Source organism: Oncorhynchus nerka, linkage group LG24, assembly GCF_034236695.1.
Source record: "Oncorhynchus nerka isolate Pitt River linkage group LG24, Oner_Uvic_2.0, whole genome shotgun sequence".
NCBI classification, from domain to species: Eukaryota; Metazoa; Chordata; class Actinopteri; order Salmoniformes; family Salmonidae; genus Oncorhynchus; species Oncorhynchus nerka.
In genome coordinates this window covers 54,862,527-54,885,829 of record NC_088419.1, presented here as the reverse complement: position 1 = coordinate 54,885,829, position 23,303 = coordinate 54,862,527, and the positions used below count along the sequence as shown (strand labels likewise).

General features: G+C 43.4%; 1 pseudogene; it reads right to left on the bottom strand.

Annotated features, from left to right (window-relative positions):
• Positions 1-8,263: 8,263 nt before the first annotated feature.
• LOC115108724 (dipeptidyl peptidase 9-like) lies at positions 8,264-21,463 on the bottom strand (annotated as a pseudogene).
• Positions 21,464-23,303: the final 1,840 nt, after the last annotated feature.

Sequence of the window (23,303 nt, the reverse complement as noted above, 5' to 3'; positions counted from 1 at the left end):
CCAATTCTAGGTTAGTGTGTCCCTTCCTTGTTATGGGTCCAGTGGGTAACTGTTACCCATTGGACTGTTACCGCACTTCCTTGGCCCAACACCGACAGTCTGTACACCCAGTACCATCAAAAATAAAATGGCAACATGACATTGACACAATGTAACATCAACAACCACTGGCAGAGCATGAGGAGCTGTCAGAGAATGGCTACTACACCATCTACAGTTTCCCTCATCTCATTTTAAAATGTCCCTTCCATGTTTATTCACAGTTGGTTATTGTATGTCTGTCAGTTGAGTAATCAAATTCATGTAGGTTAGGTGTCAAAGGCCACTCTGACTAGTGTCCCAAGGTTTTTTATTTCCAGGGTTCCTTCTGTCAAGCAATTTCATTTAGTTGCGCTTGAAAGTTACATTATGAGCGATAGATATTAGAAGTCCTTAACTGTATATTCTTACATATGCACAGTATATCTATGTTCTGAGTGAAATACAAAATGTTTCCAGTGCAAAAATACTGATCTTAGTCCCATCAACCTCTGTGATGGAGTGGAGGATGCCAGAAAACGAGGCCAGTATGAGTGTTTTGGCTTTTTCTCCAGGTCAGAGGGTGACCCCCGGGTTGAAATGACCATGGCGGATAGGGTGATTCCTCAACAAAACTAGAACAAAAAAGGACCGTCATTTTTTGGATTGTCACAAAATATTATCCATAGAATGTGTCAGGACCCGGTTACGAACCCAGGTCTCCGGAGTGAGAAACAGTCACTTAACCAACTGAGCCACGAATAGTTGGCAGAACCCAGAAGATGAGGCAGACACAGCAGTACTTGAGACGATGTATTTAATGAAGTAAAAAAATGAAGTTCTTCAGGAAAACATGTAACTCCACAACTTCAAAAGGAATTCTACAAGAACAAAGGTAATCCTCCAAGACAAAAAGGTAAATCCACAAGGTGGAAGGTATAGCACAAAAAGCCTCAAAAAATACTCAAAAACAAACAAACAAGAACAAAAAACAGAATTCCACAAGAGAGTCCACCGGGATCAACAAGAGTACACAGAGTACTAGGGCTGGGTGCTAACATACAAACACAGAGCAAAGGACTGAGGAAAACAAAGGGTTTAAATACAATCAGGGGAAATGAGGCACAGGTGCAAATAATAATGGGGATCAAGGGAAAACAAAAGGTCAAAAGGCACAATGGGGGCATCTAGTGACCAAAAACCGGAACAACCCTGGCCAAATCCTGACAGAATGTTCCTTTGGAGGAAGGATTGTTGATACAAATGTCAACAATATACTCTGTATCTAAAAGCATATTTGAGAAATAATTCATCAAAGTTGGCACATTAATTACATGTTGGCCCTCAGGAGCATTGCAAGACATCATAACTCTTGATCTATATGTGGCAAGAACTTAATCTTGATGACATTTGAAACCTCATCATGTGCTCTAAAATGCATTTCATTGTGCTAGATGTCAATGTAAATGTATTATTTGATATTGAAAAGTAGAAAAATAAATATCACAAATAGACCCCTTACATTTTTACAAATAGTTTTTCATTTCGGCTCAGTGAAATGACATTGCAACGAGCAGCAGATATTGAGATGAGCGAGATGCAAGACTTCGCTCTCACACCGTCACACACAGTGTCTGTGCCTGTGTTTGGCAGGTAGCCTAGCGGTTAAGAGCGTTGGGCCAGTAACTGAAACGTTGCTGGTTTGAATCACTGAGCCGACTAAGTGAAAAATCTGTTGATGTGCCCTTGAGCAAGGTACTTAACCCTAATTGCTCTGGATAAGAGCATGTAATGTGCACGGGTTTGCTGCAAGCGATTCACAGTGTGGTAGCCAGGGCACCAAAACAGTTTTTGACAGTTTGTGCAGAGATTCTTCGATTGTGCAAACCCACAGTTTCATCAGCTGTCCAGGTGGCTGGTCTCAGACGATCCCGCAGGTGAAGAAGACGGATGTGGAGGTCCTGGGCTGGCATGGTTACACGTAGTCTGAGGTTGTGAGGCTGGTGGGACGTATTGCCAAATTCTCTAAAATGACATTGGAGGTGACTTATGGTAGAGAAATGAGCAAGTGGATGGATTATATTGGCAAAGGAGAAATGCTCACTGACAGGGATGTGAACAAATTTGTTCACAACATTTTTGAGAAATAAGCTTTGGAACATTTCTGGGGTCTTTTATTTCATCCCACGAAACATGCAACCAACCCTTTACATGTTGGTTTATGTTTACTGTATGTTTATTATAATTGGGGAAAAGATGAATGAAAAGTAAAATGACAGTTGCATGCACATCGCTTGGCCAACCAGACAATGAGTAGTGGGGAAGGACCATAAATCAATGAACTTTACCTAGAAAATAGATGTCTGGACTGTGCTGCTGTGAACTAAAGTTGAATGCACTGGAGGTAATTGGTGAATGGATTAAAGTGACTGAAATAGAGCAGAAACTAGGAAAGTATTTGCATGTCATCCCACAGAAATCCAACAGTTTCAACATCATGGGAAAATGATCTATTTGATTAACTGAGCAAGACTTGAAAACATGTGTATAGCCAAGATGATTACAACGTTTGTTCCAGCAGACATTACTCTCATAATGCGTGTCTTTTAGAAGTATGACAATTCCAGTTGAATCCATTATGGAGGTATGAGGCATTTCCTATCACATCTACATTTTATTTGGGGTGTTCATTGACTTGTGGAAGTCCATGTATCTCATGGCTCATGACATTTTTGTGACATTTGGTCACGTCACAAAATGGATTCTACATTGAAAAGACTAGAGTAGATCCTCCACGATACAGTTGATATAAGGCCTATGGAAAGCAAAGAAAAAACATGCAGAATACAGATGCTATACATTTGGAATCTGGGTCAAGGGTCAATATGATGGAGGCGAATAGACTTTTAGCCCCTGCATTGAAAATAACAGCTGTATGGTTCTAGCAGAAATCCCAATTCTCCCACAACACTCCGTGAAGTAATTAAGTGTAAACATATGCTTCATGGAATGGTGTGTATATAGTAATGGTATATCTACAGTCTTCTATTCTTCAGCTGCATAACAACTTGTGCAACTTTTTGTTTTTAAGATAGTGAATGATCCCTTAAAACCAAAACAAACAATGTTAATGTACACTACCGTTCAAAAGTTCGGGGTCACTTAGAAATGTCTTTGTTTACAATTTTTAAAAAAGTGTCCATTAAAATAACATAAAATTGAACAGAAATACAGTGTAGACATTGTTAATGTTGCAAATGACTATTGTAGCTGGAAACGGCTGACCTTTAATGGAATATCTACATACTGTAGGCGTACAGAGGCCCATTATCAGCAACCATCACTCCTGTGTTCCAATGGCACGTGGTGTTGGCCAATCCAAGTTGATCATTTTAAAAGGATAATTGATCATTAGCAAACCCTTTTGCAATTATGTTAGCACAGCTGGAAACTGGTGGTATAAGCAGTGGCAGTGCGAGAAGTAGGGTAAAATTCAAGCTCAGACAATTGTGGTATTTTGAGGAAGATGCATTTTTCAAAACAAGTGGTGACAGCTTTTGACACGCATTAGACACGTATGGGTTTGTTTTGATGAGCATAGTATGTAAAAAATGTGAGAGGATGTTTATTTGTTCCAATCTATAGTTTTATGGTGTTCTGTTCCATCAATGGCACTTTTGACTAAACATTTTACTTGAAATACTGTAATGACAAGGTTTTAAACATACTGAAATATAGATTTATGTAGTTACTCATGGCAATGGCCTATTATGCTTAAAAATCCAATATGTCAGTGAATGGCAGCAGGCAATTTGACAGCATCTTCGGTTGTACGATCTTAATTTGATCACCCTGTTTTGTACATTAATCAAAAATCCTAATCTACTCCATCCTACGGCCATTATGGCCAAGGGTAAATGCGAATACACATCAAAACCTGTTATTGTGGGTTTAGCCATCGGACCTAACTAGTTGTACAGCACTCCAGCTGTGCATGATGAAAGACTTGATATCATCTTTACCTTTCACACACTGACCTGCAATTGAAAAACAGTAACAATAGTTGTTATTACTCTGCTAGAAATGTTGTAACTACCTTATATATCTAGTTTGGATTATTTGTCTTTGAAACAAACTATTTTTTTGCAAAAAACAAAGTGATCAAATTAAGATCATACAACTGTACAACCAAAGATGCTGTCAAATTGACTGGTGGTCAAGTCATAGGTGGATCAAGGTTCATTAGACCTTCAGTATAAGAATATTCAACTTTTTTTTTACAATATTGTACAAACAATATTGAGGTTGTGAGGTCAAATTTGCCAATTTGTTAGCAGAATTATCATACATCTTATTATTCATAATAACATTTGCCTTTTGTGTAGCGATCCTGCAGGAACATTCCTTTCACTAAGGATCAATGTCATATTTCACTGTTTTAGTGGTACTCTTTCAGTCAAACTGACTGATGTGTTATACCACTTACACCCTTTGAAAGGGTCCAACTGTTGTGCAATTTTTTATATTTAGTCTGTGGTAAAAATGTGAGTTACTGAATGCCATATCGTCATCTATACCTTCAATAGTAATATATGCTTTGAATGTATAACGCAAACTAAATATCTTAAATAAAATATCAGTGTGAGTTGTATTTGAAATGGTTGATTGTTTGGGTGAAATTGGGCCTTAGAAAGTCCTTAGAAAATCGATTGTGACTTATTTTGTCTGGATGCTGCAGGTTCATATAATTGTACTCTGTGGTTGCACTGAGAAGGGCATAATACAGTATCATAAACAAACATTACAGCTCCCCCTAGTGAAATAACTGATAATACACAACTACACTCACCAGACAGTTTATTAGGTACACCCATCTAGTACCGGGTCGGACTCTCCTTAGCATCCATAACAGCCTAAATTCTTCGGGGCGTGGATTCTACAAATTGAATGCTGACACGATGGCATCACACAGTTGCTGCATATTGGACAGCAGTACACCACAGCCACCAGCCTTTACCATCGACACAAGGTAAGATGGGTCGATCATGCTTTCACCAAATCCTAAGTCTGCCATCAGCTTGACGCAACAAGAACCGAGATTCATCGGAGCAGGCAATGCTTTTCCACTCAATTCTCCAGTGTTGGTGATCGCATTCCCAATGGAGTCGTTTTTTCCTTGTTTTTAGCTGATAGGAGTGGAACCCGGTGTGTCGTCTGCTGCAATAGCTCATCCGTGACAAGGATCGACGAGTCGTGCGTCCCACTGTTGTACTGAGCCGTTATTTGTCTGTTTGTGGCTCGCCTGTTATCTTGCACAATTTTTCTTCAACCTCTCATTCTCCTTCAACCTCTCATCAACGAGCTGTTTTCGCCCCAGGACTGCCGCTGACTGGATCATTTCTGTTTGTCGCACCATTCTCTGTAAACCCTAGACACGGTTGTGCGCGAAAGCCCAGGAGGGAGGCCGTTTCTGAGATGGCGTGCCTGGCACTGACCATCATACCACGCTCAAAGTCGCTTAGGTCACTGTTTTTTCCCATTCTAATGTTCAATGGAACGGTAACTGAATGCCTCGATGCCCGTCTGCCTACTTTAAATAGCAAGCCACGGCCACGTGACTCACTGTCTGTAGGAGCTATCCATTTTTGTGAACGGGGTACCGACGGGGTGCCAGTGAAAGGTTTCAAAGCTAAAGAAGCATGAGTTGCTACATTGACACTATTCATAAATAAACAGTTGTAGGTAGTAGTGCGTGGTTTCACGCCGCAGTGGCCAGGCTATTTCACACAAAACCATGTAATCCACCAGGACGCAAGACAGCATAGTCTAAAGTATTAACAAACGAGAAAACAAACCAGAAAAACCAGAAGAACAAAAATGGGGATAAGTGCATACGTGTATGTGTTAGCAATGCTTGTGTGTCATCACCAGGTGCAGTCTTAAGCCACTGACGGGAGAAGAAACAAAGACACATTTGGTACTGAGAGTTCCTGAGGAGGAGTTTTGGTAGTGAGAGTTCCTGAGGAGGAGTTTTGGTAGTTGAGAGTTCCTGAGGAGGAGTTTTGGTAGTGAGAGTTCCTGAGGAGGAGTTTTGGTAGAGAGTTCCTGAGGAGGAGTTTTGGTAGTGAGAGTTCCTGAGGAGTTTTGGTATTGAGAGTTCCTGAGGAGGAGTTTTGGTAGTGAGAGTTCCTGAGGAGGAGTTTTGGTAGTGAGAGTTCCTGAGGAGGAGTTTTGGTAGTGAGAGTTCCTGAGGAGGAGTTTTGGTAGTGAGAGTTCCTGAGGAGGAGTTTTGGTAGTGAGAGTTCCTGAGGAGGAGTTTTGAGTGAGTTCCTGAGGAGGAGTTTTGGTAGTGAGAGTTCCTGAGGAGGAGTTTTGGTAGTGAGAGTTCCTGAGGAGGAGTTTTGGTAGTGAGAGTTCCTGAGGAGGAGTTTTGGTAGTGAGAGTTCCTGAGGAGGAGTTTTGGTAGTGAGAGTTCCTGAGGAGGAGTTTTGGTATTGAGAGTTCCTGAGGAGGAGTTTTGGTATTGAGAGTTCCTGAGGAGGAGTTTTGGTAGTGAGAGTTCCTGAGGAGGAGTTTTGGTATTGAGAGTTCCTGAGGAGGAGTTTTGGTAGTGAGAGTTCCTGAGGAGGAGTTTTGGTAGTGAGAGTTCCTGAGGAGGAGTTTTGGTAGAGTTGAGAGTTCCTGAGGAGGAGTTTTGGTAGTGAGAGTTCCTGAGGAGGAGTTTTGAGTTCCTGAGGAGGAGTTTTGAGAGTTCCTGAGGAGGAGTTTTGGTAGTGAGAGTTCCTGAGGAGGAGTTTTGGTAGAGAGTTCCTGAGGAGGAGTTTTGGTAGTGAGAGTTCCTGAGGAGGAGTTTTGGTATTGAGAGTTCCTGAGGAGGAGTTTTGGTAGTGAGAGTTCCTGAGGAGGAGTTTTGGTAGTGAGAGTTCCTGAGGAGGAGTTTTGGTAGTGAGAGTTCCTGAGGAGGAGTTTTGGTAGTGAGAGTTCCTGAGGAGGAGTTTTGGTAGAGAGTTCCTGAGGAGGAGTTTTGGTAGAGAGTTCCTGAGGAGGAGTTTTGGTAGTGAGAGTTCCTGAGGAGGAGTTTTGGTAGTGAGAGTTCCTGAGGAGGAGTTTTGGTAGTGAGAGTTCCTGAGGAGGAGTTTTGGTAGTGAGAGTTCCTGAGGAGGAGAGTTCCTGAGGAGGAGTTTTGGTAGTGAGAGTTCCTGAGGAGGAGTTTTGGTAGTGAGAGTTCCTGAGGAGGAGTTTTGGTATTGAGAGTTCCTGAGGAGGAGTTTTGGTTTTGAGAGTTCCTGAGGAGGAGTTTTGGTAGTGAGAGTTCCTGAGGAGGAGTTTTGGTACTGAGAGTTCCTGAGGAGGAGTTTTGGTAGTGAGAGTTCCCGAGGAGGAGTTTTGGTAGTGAGAGTTCCTGGGGTGGAGATTTGGTAGTGAGAGTTCCTGGGGTGGAGTTTTGCTAACAGGGTGTGGCACAAAAATCCCAAATAAAACACCAAATCACTCCTAGATGCTGAAAGCCTGTTTCTCAAAATGCTCCGCTTGTTCTTTTTTTTTCACTCTTCTGCTTCTTTACAGTCATTGTCACCCCGCTCCTCCGCTCTCTCCACTGGCTTCCAGTTGAAGCTCGCATCCGCTACAAGACCATGGTGCTTGCCTATGGAGCTGTGAGGGGAACGGCACCTCAGTACCTTCAGGCTCTGATCAGGCCCTACACCCAAACAAGGGCACTGCGTTCATCCACCTCTGGCCTGCTCGCCTCCCTACCACTGAGGAAGTACAGTTCCTGCGCAGCCCAGTCAAAACTGTTCGCTGCTCTGGCCCCCCAATGGTGGAACAAACTCCCTCACGACGCCAGGACAGCGGAGTCAATCACCACCTTCCGGAGACACCTGAAACCCCACCTCTTTCAGGAATACCTAGGATAGGATAAAGTAATCCTTCTCACCCCCCTTAAAAGATTTAGATGCACTATTGTAAAGTGGCTGTTCCACTGGATGTCTTAAGGTGAACGCACCAATTTGTAAGTCGCTCTGGATAAGAGCGTCTGCTAAATGACTTAAATGTAATGTAAATGTAATTGTCCAGTTAAAAACTGATAGGTGACACATTTCTGCTCTCAGCCTGGGGAGGGGGGGGGGGTCGGATGCAAATTGGCGGAAGGTGGTGGGGCACAAAGTGTGTGTATGTGGAGGGGAATGGTGACATTGGGCAATGGGGGGAGGAGAGGTGGGCTCTTTCCGTTCAACTGCAGACCTCAGAGGTACTGCTGGAGGAAGTGCAGCAGTATAATCTCATAGTGCTCTCCAGACTTTGGGCAGCGGATGCTGTGTCTCTCGTTGGGGTAGATCTGAAGAGATAGAGACAAAGGATCAGATATGGAGGAAAGATGATGTTTATATGCTATGAAAAGATTCCTTTGAAAAATAAATGAGTCATACTCGTTTCTTCTTCATAGTGTGTTTGTTTTCGCCAACATTTCAGCTAAAGCCTGTGAAACGGTTCCACCGCACATACTCAATTCTCTTATCAATCGCTCTTCATTTTCTACCCTGAAGGGAATCATCACACGCAAATAAACACTATAATGTGTGTTGTGTCCCATCATACATGGGCTTGTACATGTGAACAACTAAACCCAATACCCTCCTACCTGTAGCAGATAAGGCTTCCCAGCGGATCAGTTGAGAACCCAGGAAGTTGGTGTGGGAAAAGTGCACAGTCTCATCAAGGAATCCGTGTAAAATAAGTAACCGGTTAGGCCTGGGTAGGAAAACAAAATATTAAAGAAAAAGTATTTCCACTCGAATCGAAAATTAGCCTGATTCTTGATCTCTTAATGCAGTATAGCCAACTCCTATGGTTATTGTCATAAGAGTGGGCTCTACAGCACAAACAAATCTAGGACTAAGCTAATTGAAATGCATTCCAAGCAAGTCTATCCCATCAGGACTATACCAACACAAGGGATGAACAGTGCTGCAGGACAGTGCTGCAGGACAGTGCTGCAGGACAGTGCTGCAGGACAGTGCTGCAGGACAGCTGCAGGACAGTGCTGCACAGCTGCACTTTGGAGAGTGCTTACTGCTGCTTTTACTTACTGCCTGTTAAGCACCCTGAGATCGACAGTCAATTGTAATGAAACGTGATGACTCACTCGCTGGGCAGATTGTCTATGGGCAGGGTCGACCGAGCCGGTCTCGCAGCCCTGCTGGTTGTTCTCAGGCAGGTCTATGTAGCCCTCTGTGTAACCCGTGTCGTAAGCCATCCACACAGCCGTGTCGTAAGCCATCCACACAGTCACAGGGGTGCCCTCTATGGCCACCTGGAGGACAGCTCAAGTCAAGCAGGCTTAAATCACTTGAGATTGTGAGTCTACAATGTTAACTGGTTAAGAGTGAGGAGTAATCATAGCTACAACCAGTCAAGACCTTGTAGTGTTAAATTCAGTTTTAGAGTCAATATTTTGGGCTTGTTGATTTTACCAGGGCTGGGCCACATTACTACCCTTTCATGGTACGATGTTATAGAACTGCACAGCCTGCCATCACAATATTCTTATTTTTTTACACAGAATGCGTGTGATGTGAAATTGTGACCTAGTCCAAAGAATAGTCCCCTAAAGTTCTTCAGTGGAGACTTTGAACTTTCACCTCACCTGTAGACAAGGCCCATGAGGGAGAGGAAGCCGCCGTCGGACCAGCCGTGGATAGCCACGCGACTTAGGTCAACAAACTTGTACTTGTCGGCCAAGTACTGCAGCCCCTCCACCTGGCCCTGAGACCCACAGGAAGTGTGAAAGGAATGTTAAGACTCGCATGGACTGGGTCTTGTTCAGAGGGCACGAAATAGGAGAAAACTTTGTTGAAATGGGAACGTACCATCTGGGCTTGTCCAATAAGGATGTCCTTTTTGATGTTGCCACATTGTGCCTTCCTGAACACAACCCTGCTAATACAGATTGATAAACTGGCAATAGAGAAATCACATATTTTGTCAATACCTACAACAATGATGTCAGTGGAGATGTAAAACTGTGCTATCATTTTGTTTTTCAGAGCCTCGAACTTGAGCCCTCTTCCATCAATGACAACGACGGAGTAGCCTAGTGACGCTAGCGTGTTCAGCCTCAAGTACTTCACTCCTTTGTGCGAGTTATTTACTAACTGCACCTGGAGCACAAACAAAAACATACATAAGAAAACCTTTAACATGATCTTTATTTTTATACATTTTGGGGTTGCCGAGTGGCGCAGCGGTCTAAGGCACTGCATCTCAGTGCTAGAGGCGACACGACTATAGACCCTGGCTCGATTTACTTTGATTTGTCTTGCCGTCCATGTTACCCAATTGGTCATTTTGTAAATACATATTATTTCCTGGAACCATTACATGCACCCATCTCATTGTTATTTAATTATTAGAGATACACAAACGTTTGTTGCACCCACCATGCGTCATGTCCGCAATGGTCATGTGAGGTGAAATGTGTTTATTTTGGGATGTGAACACTCGGTGTGTTTGACCCGACGAAGATCCGTTTCGGATGGAAACGTTGTCAATAAAGCTGTGAACGTTGTGCGGAGCTTCTTGTTCTATACTCGATTCCAGGCTGTATCACAACCGGCAGTGATTGGGAGTCCCATAGGGCGGCGCACAATTGTCCCAGCGTCGTCCGAGTTAGGGTTTGGCCGGGGTAGGCCGTCATTGTAAATAACAATTTGTTCTTGACTGGCTTGCCTAGTTAAATAAAGGTTCAATAATAAAATAAGATATATAAAATCCCAACTCTCACAAACAGACTACATTACAGGATAATAACATTTTAATTGAAGAAACCTGGGGCCCTCAACACACAAATGGGATGGTGTGGTGCTCTCTGCCAGATACCAAGTTGTGTGGTTTACGCAACATGCCGTATAGCGGGAACCTCGACTTCCCTGAGAAATTAAAAGTCTCTGGTAGAATGTAATCTCCTTGGCGCCCTGAGAAGAAAACAACATCAAAATGATGTCAAATGCATATCACTGTTCATGGTGCTGCTCTTGGGGCAGTTACTAGAGCAGAAGGGGCACATAGTATTTATGTTGTTGTTCTTAGGAAGTCAGTATAGTAAGGGCAGATACTATTGATCTTGTTTGCCCTTAGGGCACAATAGCGACAGCAGATACTGTTGATGTTATATATGTAGCTGCCCTTGGAGTGGCTCGTTCAAAAACGATGAAGAAGCAACATTGAATTTGCAGCGCCATTCCGATGTCTCAATTTGTGAGGTAAGTGTGTGCTTATTCATGTTAACATCTTGTGCATTGATACATTCATGTTTTTGTGGTGAGGGTGAAAAGCCGGTAGAAAAGTGAACATAACCGCCTCCTTAAATCGGGCACTTAAAGTATTCTGCAGGGAACAAGGAGTAGATTAAATGAGTTGACCTACCCATTATCAAAAAAATTATTTTGGAAGGTGCATCCTTATTCACATCTTTACCATTAAGCCAGAAATAGAATCCAGAAAGAAAATCTAACAACAGTGTATTCTCCTGCCTGTTGTCTGAGTGTAGTCTCTGGCCCACTGGTCACAGCCCTGTTGTAACAGTGTGGTGACCTTGTACAAATGGCAGAAGTTTTGGACTCATTCACCCTGAGGAAGGTGATCTCCTCATAGCTTGTTTGAACAAAAAGATAAAAGATGTCATAGACCTGAAACAAACAAAGAACCAACATAATATGAGCCCTTAAAGAAAGAGCCTTCGTTGGTTTCAAAGTTCAAGACAACAAAAGCGTTTCATTTCAGCACGTATAACTGGAAGAGAGGTAGGTAACTTAACATTCATGTGACAACAAACTAACCAACAAAAAACTACAAGTAACAGCCGTTTCCGATACAGGCAAGTAACTACAACTTTGTGCTAATCAGGGCACTGGAAGCAGTCAGGATGATTTATTTTACATACTGAGTTCCATGCTCAGATCTCAAGTCAGAATCTAGGCCTTAGAGCCAAAGCCAGAGTTACTTTAACTCACATTGATCCAGATGTCAGTGATCTCCTCACAGATGATGAAGGGGTGGACCCCCTCAAGCACAGCCTCCACACTCTCCTCCCTCTGGGCCTGGTCCTGAGTTACAGGGATGAACAGACCCGGGGGCTGCAGGACCAGCTGGAGCCTCTGCTGACTCCTGTACAGCAGCACTGCCCATGCACTGGACAGAGGAGCAATGAGATATGTTACAAGTCCGTATCAAATAATTAGCTGGCTAACGTTTCTAAATATCCTCAAACAATTCCATATTTCCTAGTTCGTAGAGAAAGATTGTCTTGAAATTGAAAGAGCTACTTTTAATATTTTTTTAAAATCAAAGTAAGTCGAATTAGCTTATTGATCATGCTCCGTGACATAGGCTACCCTTCTGGAGAGAAGAAATGAGTGCGGTTCAACAGATAACCGACCCACACATTATGGAATAAAACATGTAGAGGAGAGGAGCTTGATTGGCTGTTGGTTTCTGGTTGCGGTGTCATTTGCCTTGGCACAGACCTCAAGACAACTGTCGCCCACCAGGAGTGGGTAACTTGCCATTTCAGCCCTGCGGGTAGCACAATTGTGTGAGGACTAGTCCAGATTGCTGGTGAGTGTGGGATGGAATGGAACTCCAGGTGGTGCTGGCCTAAGTCACATGATCAGGCTATCATTGTAAAAATGCATTCCTTAATAACTCACATGTTTAAATAAAGCTACAATAAATAAACAAAAATCTAGCAGATGAAACCACAAGGCTTGGCGCCTTTTTAATCTTTACAAGCACTTTACTCAATGGTTTATATATAGGAATAATTACACCTTTACATTACAGATACAATCCGTTCCATGACATAGATAGGTTTGGTTAGTTGTGTCTGTTCCAGTCTTTAGAACTAACTATTTGCCGTCTTGTCCAGCCGGCGCGGGCAATGTACTCGACCCCGGGGAACAGGGTGGTGACCGGCAGGACCAGCTCCTTGTCCTGGGTGCTCACAATCTGGTGAATAACAAGGACTCATGAAAATACACAGGCAGATAGGCATTGAGGGACATACAGAATACATAGACCAAAAATATATAAACAGAAAGCGACATACAGAATACACAGGTAGACATACAGAATATGAATAGACAAACATACGAACACAGATCAAAACCATGACAACTTATGAAGATACGTTTACTCTGCCAAGATGGTTGGTTTGGATTTCTGCCATTTTGAGGGTAATTTGAGCATTCTTACTCCCTAAGAAGGAAAATTGAGAGCAGGACGACACAAGGTACAACTCTGCCTAGCCACAATATCCCCCACATGAAAATGTAGATTGTAACTAATACAGTTCAAGAAAAAGTTATGAATCAGTGCCAAAAAACAAGGCCATTTGGGATAGGGGTGAGACAGCGGACCTGTGCGGGGGTATATGTAAACGTCCGCCTTGCGCTCCTCCAGGGCTGGGGAGGGAACATGAATTATCTCTACCTCTGACTCATCCACCTCCTCGTACAGTAACTGGAGGGTCTCCCCCACCCCCCCCACCTGGGTCTGAAAGAGAACGAGACGAACCTATTGAGTTGGCCGTTTTATTCAACAGCAAATATGTGCCCGAAAGCCAACGTGCTTTGTGTTACAGTGGATTGTAGAATGGCCTAACCTAGTGGACTTGGTCTTCAATAATAAAGATCCTGTTCAGTCAAAAGATATATCTCTGGTAGAGGGAAACAAAGCAGAATAAGGACACGCATCCCAGAAAAATAAAGATAGTCACCTTCAGGAGCAGCTGGCGACCATCAGTAGCCCGTGAAGCAGTCAAACAAAGCCCTAAGAAAGGTAGAAACGTATGCACTGTCAGAAGACTGCCCCCTGCTGTCCACTTTATGTTAAAAAATGATGCTGCCCTTTCGTTTGACCTTACAAGAATCAACTTAATTTAAAAAAAATATATATATATATATATATATATAGGTCATCAACACTACATCATACTTTTTAAAGAACACTCTTGTTAGTATATTCGCACAGCGATATCTGATGAAAATGTAATGCAAACGAAATGCAGGCCTGTGTGTATTCTCGGTATTAACCTAAAAGAGCACCCTTTCAGATAAGTTGTAGACCTTTCATTTAACAGAAATCAATCAAATTGATAAATAACAGAACTCTGAAAGTGAATTAGCATCCGTCTCAAAATTGTTTATTGTGTTAGTACCGTGCCAGTGTAACCGGTGTGAAATGGTTAGCTAGTTAGCGGGGTGCACCCTAATAGCATTTCAATCGGTGTCATCACTCGCGTTGAGACCTTCAAGTAGTTGTTTTCCTTGGTCTGCATTTGTGGAGCAATAGGTAACGATGCTTCGCGGGAGGCAATTGTTGATGTGTGCAGAGGGTCCCTGGTTCAAGCACAGGTAGGGGCGAGGAGAGGGATGGAAGCAATACTGTTACACCAACCTTTATGGCAGTAGGTGAGTCTCCTCTCCTCCCCAGTCTCAATGCTGACCACCCACAGGTCATTGTTGTTGATAAAGGCCAAGAAGGGGGGGTTCCCCAGAGGAGATCTTGGGGTCCATGCGAGTGCCTGAGCATTGGGTCTTAATCTCTACAGGTTTCATGGAGGACACCTGCTAAACACCACACAGACTTTCAGGGATTAAGATTTACAATGTTACAGTTAGGTTTGTTAGCAGAGTGCCTACCAGTATTTTCTAGCACAAACACATGTTGGTGAGCACTTAGTACACTTCACTTTGTACAGTTCTTTCCTTTAACAATGCACAAAGTGCTCTGTACACTTCTTAATTTTCACAATGTACAAGTTCCGAACACCTAAAATGGAGACATTGGATTGCTTTGATAAAGTCCTAATAAATAAATAATAAAATAATAATAAAGTACATAATCTCAAGGCATATCAAAGAATTCACTTTTAAAGTGAAACAAAAAAAGCAAGAACCCTACCATGACAGAAGTTTAAAAAAACATTGAAGACCAAAAATAAAATCTATAGCCTAGACCAGGTATTCCCAAACTGGAGGTACGCACAATGCCGTCGGGGCTACGCCAAATAAAAATGTAATTCACATTTAAACAAAACAATATATATCTCTTTTATTTTTTAAATGTCTTCACATTTTCAAACAGTCCATTTATATTTTCCAATGGGGCTATACATTTGGGTGAGTTTTTTTTTGTCTTGCCTGAGTAGCTGTCATGCCCTGACCTTAGAGATCCTTTTTATGTCTTTATTTTGGTTTGGTCAGGGCATGAGTTGGGGTGGGCATTCTATGTTCGGTGCTTCTATGATTTTCAATTTCTATGTTTTGGCCAGGTATGGTTCTCAATCAGGGACAGCTGTCTATCGTTGTCTCTGTTTGGGAACCATACTTAGACACCCTTTTTCCCACTTGTGTTTGTGGGAAGTTAACGTTGTTTGATGGCACATAGCCTGAAGCGTCACGGTTTGGATTGTTTTGTTTATAGTTTTGTCAGCGTCATTTTGAGTTAGAGAGAAAATGTACACTCACCACGTTGCACCTTGGTCCAGTTCCTTCAACAGCCATGACAGTAGCCTTGTTTCACTGCCAAAAATAAAATTAAACCATCTAGTTTTCAGCGAAATAACAACACAATGTCAAATACAGGTACCCTAGTCAAATAATTAACATCCAATCACATGAACCATTATTTTCTTGCGGGAATTCCACTAACAGTCCATATGTAACCAAACGTAGCTGCTGCTCATTCCGTTTGCTCGAAAATTGATAAATGGTTAAGAAAAGTAAGGCCCGCGTCCATAGAGACACATACCAGCTTTATGGGGTAGTACTGCTACTACCAGCAGTACTACACTTGCACCTGTCGACGACACAAGTTGTTCTGCTTCCACGAGCACATCCAATGCTAGCATCAGTAATTCTACATTTGTTATTAGCCCAGCTAGCATGGACACTGACAGTTGTGAATATGATGCAGCCGAAGAGCTATTGCCCCCTTACCCAGGAAAGCACTGAACAACAGACAGGGACGTTGGACCATCGAAGAGGCACAAATATGATAAGAACTACATTGATTTATGGTTCACTTATATTGGGAGTAGTGCCTGTCCTCAGCCACAGTGTGTTATATGTGCAAAAGTACTATCTCACAACTCAATGAAACCTTCACTCTTGCGCAGACATTTAGAAACAAACATGCCAATTTGAGAAATAAGCCACAGGAGTTTTTTGAGCAAGAATTAATATGACTTTCGAGTAGTAAGACATGTATAAAAGCAACAGATACCATTAATAAGAAGGGGCTAGAAGCGTCTTATATGGTGAGATACCGAGTGGCTAAGACAGGCAAGCCCCATACTATTGTGGAGGACTTCATTCTTCCTGCTACCGCAGATATGGCTGGAACAACGCTGTGGGAAAAGGGAAAAAAAAATATACAGACAATGTTCATCAAACAACACTGTTTCACGACGCATCAGTGACATGTCAGGAGATGTTTTAAAACAATTACTGCTTTGCATACAAGCCAGTGAATTCTATGCATTACAGCTGGATGAGTCAACAGACGTGTTGGGCCTGGCACAGCTCCTGGTATATGTCCATTACGTTTATGGGGGGTCAATTAAGGAAGACATCCTCTTCTGCAAACCAGGACATCAAATGGACTTTGGTGGTCAAGATGAGTTGGTATCTGTACTGATGGCGCAAAATCCATGACAGGGAGACATAGTGGAGTGGTAACGCGAGTGCAATCAGTTGCTCCCGACGCCACTTGAGTGCACTGCAACATCCACCGAGAGGCTCTTGCTGCCAAGGGAATGCCTGACAGCTTGAAAGACGTTTTGGACACTACAGTGAAAATGGTTAACTTTGTTAAAGCAAGGCCCCTGAACTCTCGTGTATTTTCTGCACTATGCAACGATGCGGGCAGCGACTATGTAACGCTTTACAACATACAGAAGTGCGCTGGTTAACAAGGGGAAAAGTATTCACACGTTTTTTTAAATTGAGAGACGAGCTTCAAGTTCTTTAATGACCATCATTTTCACTTGTCTGACCACTTGCATGATGACGAGTTTCTCACACGACTGGCCTATCTGGGTGATGTTTTCCTCGCCTGAATGATCTGAATCTAGGATTACAGGGACAAAATTGAGGCCATGATTAAGAAGTTGGAGCTCTTCTCTGTCTGCATTATAGCACAACACACAGGTCTTTCCATCATTGTTAGATTTTTGTGTGCAAATGAACTCAAGTTTACGGACAATGTCAAAAGTGATATAGCGAAGCACCTGAGTGAGTTGGGTACGCAATTACGCAGGTACTTTCCAGAAACAGGTGAGACAAACAATTGGATTCGTTATGCCTTTCATGCCCTACCTCCAGTCCACTTATCGATATCTAAACAAGAGATCCTCATCGAAATTGCAATAAGCGGTTCTGTGAAAATTGATTTGAATCAGAATCCTCTGCCAGATTTCTGGCATGGGCTGAGCTCAGATTATCCTGCCTTGGCGAATCGCGCTGTTAAGACACTGATGCCCTTTGAAACCACGTACCTATGTGAGAGTGGATTCTCGGCCCTCACTAGCATGAAAACGAAACAGACACCGACTGTGTTTGGGAAATGATTTAAGACTCAGACTTTCTCCAATACAACCCAACATTGCAGAGTCATGTGCATCTTTCAAGCACACCCTTCTCATTAACCTGTGGTAAGTTATTCACAATTTTCGACGAACAAGTAAAGTTTTATATGTAAGATGGCTAAATAAAGAGCAAAATTATTGATTATTATTATAGTATTATTTGTGTCCTGATCCTATAAGAGCTCTTTGTCACTTCCCACGAGCCGGGTTGTGACGACAACTCGCACTCATTCTTATGTTTAATAAATGTATCGTATAGTGTGTGTGTGGCAGGCTTACAAAGGCAAAAAACAACATTTGAGAGTGCGCAGAGTACGCAGCTGGAGGTTAAATGTTTGAAGGGGTACGGGACTATAAAAAGTTTGGGAACCACTGGCCTAGACTATGATACCAGAACATTTCCTGCATGAAAGACGGGGATAGTACAAGGACAAGCCAGAGAAAAGGTACATCATCCACCATAATAAACTTCCCTGATGTACAAGACCTGCTACACCAAAGAAATCTCCACAACATTGTTCTCTGACCTGCTTCATTGAGGCTAGAGCATGCTACATGCCTCTAATGTCTCAACACGAATATATCCCCAGAATGAGGAATGTTTTGGCTATTTTTCCCTCATTGTTTAGTGCTAAATGAAGTCATTCACATAGCCTACGCACATTACCATTACCTGTCTCTCAAATATTCTAGTCCAATAGAACTCTGTATGGTAACACTGAAAAGGGAAGCAGGTTAGTGGGTTAACAGCTTAGTAATGCATCTCTGCCTAAAACCCTCATGGTGGCGTTTCATTGGTGACCGTGGTGTGAACTAAACTGTTTTCTTGAAAATGTGAAGATTTTGACAAAAAAACATGCATGATTGGCCATAAAGAGTCTGAAACGTAAGTAGAAGGAAAGACCCCAACTCACAACAACCCAGGAGAGCTACAATACCGTAAGCTAACAATGAAGTGGTTATGGTGGTAGATGGCTAGTTGTGGGTTAGCTCTTGAAAACCCCTTCATCTCTATAGGGTTTTTGCCGGTTAGCAACCGTAGTTTGCTGCGTGTGAACTACAATTCCGACACTGTGTTTTTCCGTTTAGAAACGTCAATAATTATCGCTTGCGAAACGTTTTTCATAACATATGATGATATGACCCTTATCTTTTCATATAAGCGAAGAAAGAATCTTTCAAATAAAAAACACACATTTACTGTAGCAGTTTTGCACAGATCCATACACTGTGTGTGCCTCCAGTTGTCAAAATACACTTCCTCCCCAGTTACGCTTATACACAGGTGTTCGGAGCCTGCTAGAAACCTAACACAGTCTTCCGTCAACAATAAATGTAATGGAGATATGGCAGTGTGGGAACACCAACCCTAACCTTATAAAGGTGTGTAGTTTTTTCATGTTCAGAACGAGCGTCTGGCTTTTATCAAAAGTCCCCCGGGAAGAAGATAGCTTCTTCAATAGGTGCTAAAGGTAGTTAGCGTCTATGAATGGGGTAGTTGTGGTAGGTGTGCTTTTAGGCTAGAGTTCCCCAAACTGCTCAGCCGTTTAGGCCCATTTGATCTACTGCAGTAGTCCACCTGAATCGAATGATCAACTAATCAAGCCCTTGATTTGTTTAATCAGGTTTGCTAGAATTGAATAGATCAAATCGACTGGGGGTCCTCAAGGAGAAGTTTGGGGAACAGTGATATAGGCTTGTCACTAGAATTTTCAATCCCAATGATAATAACTGACAATCAATTGCTCTGACCAATCCTCGAGATCTGTATGACCATGGGTTTAAGAATAATTAGTCAAAGACTCAGCTTATGCAAAAAGATACAGTTTATTCATGAGAACGTTCTGAAGTCCATTATATAAAGACATCTATTTTATAGCTACGCACATACTTCCACACAAACAGTAGATATCCTACACACATATATACACACAAACAGTAGATATCCTACGTACATACATACATACATACAGTAGGTGAGTTTTATCCTTCTCCATAGTTCTCACCACTGTGTATCACTACCCAGCCGACAGTTCTATTCCCCCGAGATTAGGGGAACCTTGAGAAGTACTCTCTCCCCTACCCTCTCCAGGACGCTGCAGGGCCCCACCCAGTGGCTGCCCAACTTGGGGGATCTGTCTTTCTTTCTCAGGGGGCTGTAGACCTAGACCAGCTCCCCAGCCACAAAGTGCCTTCCCCGGGTGTGCACGTCATAGTTCCTCTTCTGCCTCACACCTACATTCACCAGTTGCTCTCTGGCGAAGGTGTGGGCTGTTTCCAGACGGTCCTGGAGTCTCCGGGCATATTCCGGTCCCGGGGGAACGGGAGGGCTATCTCCGCAGGGGTGCGGATCTCTCTCCCCAGCATGAGGAGGGCAGGCATGCAGGAGGTAGAGTCTTGGACAGAGGAGCGGCATGCCATGAGCACCATAGGCGGGTGCTTGTCCCAGTCATGCTGGTGTTTGGCAGAGACGATGGCCAGCTGCTGTCCAAGCGTTTTGTTGAAGCACTCCACAAGGCCATCACTTGAGAATGGAGAGGAGTAGTGCGGGTCTTGTGCATAACCAGCCTCTCACACATGGTGGTGAACACACGTGACTCACGTGACTGAATTTTCTGCCTTGGTCGCTGTGGATGGACTCCACAGCTCCAAACCTGCTGAACATCCCCGCTGTCAGGGCGTCGACGATGGTCTCTGCCTCCTGGTCAGGCAGAGCATAGGCCTCTGCCATTTTGTGAAATAGTCCATGGCCGTGAGCACCCAGCGGTTTCAACTGTCTGTGGTGGGGAACGGCCCAACTACATCCACTTCCACCCTCTCCGTGGGAGCCCCAACCGGGAACTGTTGGAGCTGAGCATGAGAGCGGCCTGGAGGGCCCTTTCCCACTGGGCAGTTGTCACAGCGGTAGCAAAAGTACTCCACATCCCTCTTGTACTGCCCCCAGTAAAAGCCCTGATGGAGGTGGCGGAGTGTTTTTGTGATCCCATAGTGTCCACCCCCCACGAGTGCTCTGGAGCACAGCCTCCCACAGTGCTTTTGGGACCACTACCTGCCACCTCTCCTCTCCCGTAGCGGACTCCTTCCATGCCCTCTGTAGCACGTCATCAGCCAGCTGCAGTTGTATACTTGTCTGCTGCTATAGCCCCTTGCTTTAGCTACTGTCATGGATTTCGCTAAATATTTTCATAAAGAAATTGATAGAAGACACAGGTGCTAAATCAAGGTACGTGGTATGGGGTATGAGTATCTCATTCCGCCGCCTGTAGTCCACGAAGAAACTCAGCTTGCCCCCCTTCTTAGGAACCATGACGACTGGCGCCGCCCAGGGGCTGTCTGAGGGGTCGATTAAGTCTGCCCGCTGCATCTCCAACACAGCCTTGTCTGCTGCCTCCTGGCGTGCCAGCGGGATATGGCGGGGACCCATCTTGAAGCATCACCTGTGTCGATCTCATGCTGCACCAGATGAGTCTGACCCACCTCTTCCTCACTAAGCGCAAAGCTGACTCTGAATTCAAACAGCAACTGCCACAACCTTTCCTGCAGCTCGGTGTCAAGACCAGCCCAGTTCCTCCCCCATATCTCCCTCACTGCAGACAGTGTCCTCTCCTCTCCCATCTGGGTTAGCTGGGCTCGGGGCTGTGGCCGGTGCTCACGGAGGGATGTGTCATGGAAGTAGCTGGGGGAATATAACGCACAGCCGTAGGTGACAGAGGGGCTGGGGGAAAGTCTGTCTCCCTGCACACCCACCGAAGCCCCAGCTGAAGCCCCAACCCATACGAGCTCCCTCTCCAAAGCCATCTCATTTACATTACATTTACATTTAAGTCATTTAGCAGACGCTCTTATCCAGAGCGACTTACAAGGCTCCAAGGCTATCTGCATCTCCACGCCACTCCACCAACCACCAGGATGGTGCATCAGAACATTCCAGGCATTCCCGTGATTGGCAGATAGCAGGTTGATTGGCATGTCAAACCCCACTAGAACTGGGTACTGGTAAGTACAAGACAACCAACTAACAGCATAACACATAACCCACAGCTGCTGTCTGTCCGGGTCACTACAGTATTAAGTGCTGGGGGTCGCAGAACGCAACTATAATTTTATTTCACAAATAGCCCAGATAATTCAGGGTGCTCTCTCTATAAAAATCCCTGTCCACCAGAGTATGTGAGCGGAGCGTGCCCAAATTGACTGGATTGTGGAGCGAGATTCGATAAACTGGAGCGTCGGCCTTCTCAACCGCTCCAATTTCGCTTCATTAGCACTCACTTCACTAGCTCAGGGCATGCCTGGCCCAGCATGGATTTGTAGTCTACTTGTGTGCTGCTATAGCCCCTTGCTTTAGCTACTGTCATGGATTTCGCTAAATATTTTCATAAAGAAACTGAACACACAGGTGCTAAATCAAGGTGACTTACAAAGATGAGGCCCAAGAGAGGGACTGCGGTGATGTAATGTCCACAACTAATTGTGGAATCTGAAAAGTCATGTATCCCAAAAGCATGATGCTGTACTTACATGATCACATGCTAAAAGAAAGGAATGAGGTGGGTAGATAACTAAGTGTGCCATTGTAGCAAAGTATTTATAAACCAAAACACGTTTCGTTAATTTTTGTTATAATATCTATACAATAGGCCATAATTGATTTTGGCCCAATAGGCCTGGGCTTTCTGTTTTGATTGAGTTATTTTGCCTAAAAACCTTAAGGCCTACCTATAAAAAAAATATATAAAATAAAAACTCTGCATCTCTGCCCAACCTGGCAAGTGGCCAAAAGGGTGTTTAGCATCTCCAGTGGCTCTGCAAGTGCAGAGAGGATATTCACCGCTGGTCTGCTCTCCAGGCATCTTCACATGAACCTGAATCCACAGATTGGCCAAAGTCATGTTTCTAAAAATGAATCCAGAAGGCTCTAATAAGTAATGTTTCGTTTAATTTGTATTTAATTCTAAGTAAGTCACAGCCTCACAGATCACTGCACCTGTACATAGTCCATCTGTAAACAGCCCATCTATCTACCTACCTCTCTCATTCCCATACTGTATTTCTTTATTTATCTTGCTCCTTTGCACCCCAGTATCTCTACTTGCACATTCATCTCCTGCACATCTACCATTCGTTTTTAATTGCTATATTGTAATTACTTCGCCACCATGGCCTATTTATTGCCGTAAACTCCCTTATCTTACCTCATTTGCACTCACTGTATATAGACTTTCAGTTTTATTTTGTTCTACTGTATTATTGACTGTATGTTTTGTTTATTCCATGTGTAACTCTGTGTTGTTGTATGTGTCGAATTGCTTTGCTTTATCTTGACCAGGTCGCAGTTGCAAATGAGAAATTGTTCTCAACTAGCCTACCTGGTTAAATAAAGGTGAAATAAATAAAAAATTAAACAAAAACATGCAAAATGTATAGACTATCATGATTTAATACAACCTCTTAAATGTAATGGCAAAATGTAGATTCCCGCCTGTGCCCCTGCACAGGTACCCCCTATATATATAGCCTCGCTACAGTTGTTTTACTGCTGCTCTTTAATTATGTTATTTTTTTCTTATCAATTTTTATACTTAACACTTATTTTTGTTAACTGCATTGTTGCTTAAGGGCTTGTAAGTAAGCATTT